The 2,003-nt window shown below is 50.0% G+C and overlaps 1 non-coding gene across 1 annotated transcript; it reads left to right on the forward strand.

The window, feature by feature from the left end:
- The first annotated feature begins 1,433 nt into the window (after positions 1–1,433).
- LOC112130564 (small nucleolar RNA SNORA32) lies at positions 1,434–1,554 on the forward strand. The gene has a single exon (XR_002912811.3). It is a non-coding gene; the product is annotated as a small nucleolar RNA SNORA32 (small nucleolar RNA).
- The last annotated feature ends 449 nt before the right edge of the window (positions 1,555–2,003 follow it).

Raw genomic sequence — 2,003 nt, forward strand, 5'->3', positions numbered from 1 at the left:
CTTACTCTTGCAATATTCGCAAAATGCCACAGCCATGCAGCTTTCTCCCAGGACTTCTAGACTCCAGCTTTCCAGGAAATCTCCCATTTGAGCTCGACAGGAAAGTTCTGGAACCAACCTAGCTTCTCTGCAGTGCTTGGGAGGTCTGAACCCATTGTTCCCAAGCCAGTGAGACCTGGGCGGGCCCTTTACCTGGACTCCTCCAACCTGGACCGCTGCAAGCCCGTCTGTCTCTGCTTCTGCAGGTGAAGCGGGAGGAGGAGACCAAGGCCAGCGCAGCCCACCCGCCCTGCACCAGTGCATGGTCCCCACCCTTTCTCTTCCTTTCCGTGTCTTTACTTGTCAGCCACCTCATTTGATTAGTTCAGAAGAGGCACAGGTAGCTCATTGCCTTTCTCTCCTTATTAGTGAAGAGACAGCATTTGGTGTTTCTAGTCCAGGAAGGGTGGAGCAGACAGGGGCAAATTGGTGGTGAAATGATCACTGGGGTTCAGACAAGTTAGATCTGACATGAATTCTGGATTCCCAAAGGGAGACATCAAGGAGGCAACTGAATATCCAAGTCTGGAGTTGCAGAGAGGCCCGGGCTGGGGGCAGGAACACAGGAGTCTTTCCCATGTGGGTATCAAGACAGTATTTAATGCCATAATGCTGGCTGGGATCTCCCAGGAAATGAAGCTGGAGACAAGAGCCCCATGCAGTTCCCTGGGGCACAGCAGAAAGCTCTAAGGAGGGACAGGAGGAAAACAAGGTGAAGGGGGTGCTTGGGCTAAATTGTGGCCCCCGAAATCCATATGTTGAAGTCCTAACCCTGTACCTCAGAATGTGACCTTATTTGGAAACAGGGTCTTTGTGGAGGTGATTAAGCTCAAATGATGGCATTAGGGTGGGCCTGGTCCAATCTGACGATGTCCTGTAAGACGAGGAGATGAGGACACAGATGCACACAGAGGGATGACCCTGTGAGGACACAGGGAGGAGACGCCATCTGCAAGCCGAGGAGAGAGGATTCAGAGGAACCAGCCCTGCCAATAACTTCATCTCGGATTTTCAGCCTCCAGGACTTTGAACCAATACATGTACGTTGAAGCTCCCCACCTGTGGGATTTGTTATTGCCGCTCCATACAGGTGGGGGCCTGGGAACCTGGACTCATACAGGTGGGGGCCTGGGAACTTGGGAAAATCGTGCATGGCAGAGTTGGGCCCAGGAGGCCACTGCTGCTGGGGACCAAATGAGAGCAAGGCTGGGAATGTCCCTCCTTCCCCAAGAGCGTTCTGAATTGTTTTCTGATAATAACTGAACAGATATGTTTGGAAATAGTTTAAAATCTGGTACCATGACTGGTGCTTCACATATTTGTTTGCCTCAAAACACACAGATAGATAAACTATATAAAGAGAAAACAAGAAGACACAGACTGGAAAACAGATCTGGTTGTTACCAAGGCATTTAGCATGCAATTTCTCATCTGCTGTGGACGCAACGAGAAGAGAATTCCTCACTTGGTTTTCTGTCTGCCACCTTGCTAGCGATCAACCCACTGGGAACATTTTATTAGCCCTTTATTAAACTTTTATTAGTTTTACTTCCATTGCCTAGATAAGCACTGTCCAATGAATACAATGCAAGCCAGAAAAAAAAAAAAAAAAAACACTACCGAAAATCCAGAGGGACACATTTTGTGGGGCAGAAATGGAACAGAAACGCTTAGCAGCAGCAGCGAGGGACATTGCAGCCACCAGCTGAAGAAGGGCTCCTGCTCCAGGGGTCCTGCATGGTTTGGGTCTAGGGGTCATGGGGCCAAGAGGGCTTCCAGAGAGACAAGGAGTCAGGGTCAGAATCAGACTCTGGGAGTGCAGGTTGAAATAAGACTGCTGCAGACCTCCCTCCTGAAATGTTTGTAGCAAACTGGTCACAAGCAGGCCTGGGGACAAGAAGGTGTCTCAGCAGGATGGGAAAAACTGAGATGCTGGGCCAGGGACACTCTGCTGACTTCTAGGC

This window comes from Pongo abelii, chromosome 22 (genome assembly GCF_028885655.2).
Source record: "Pongo abelii isolate AG06213 chromosome 22, NHGRI_mPonAbe1-v2.0_pri, whole genome shotgun sequence".
NCBI classification, from domain to species: Eukaryota; Metazoa; Chordata; class Mammalia; order Primates; family Hominidae; genus Pongo; species Pongo abelii.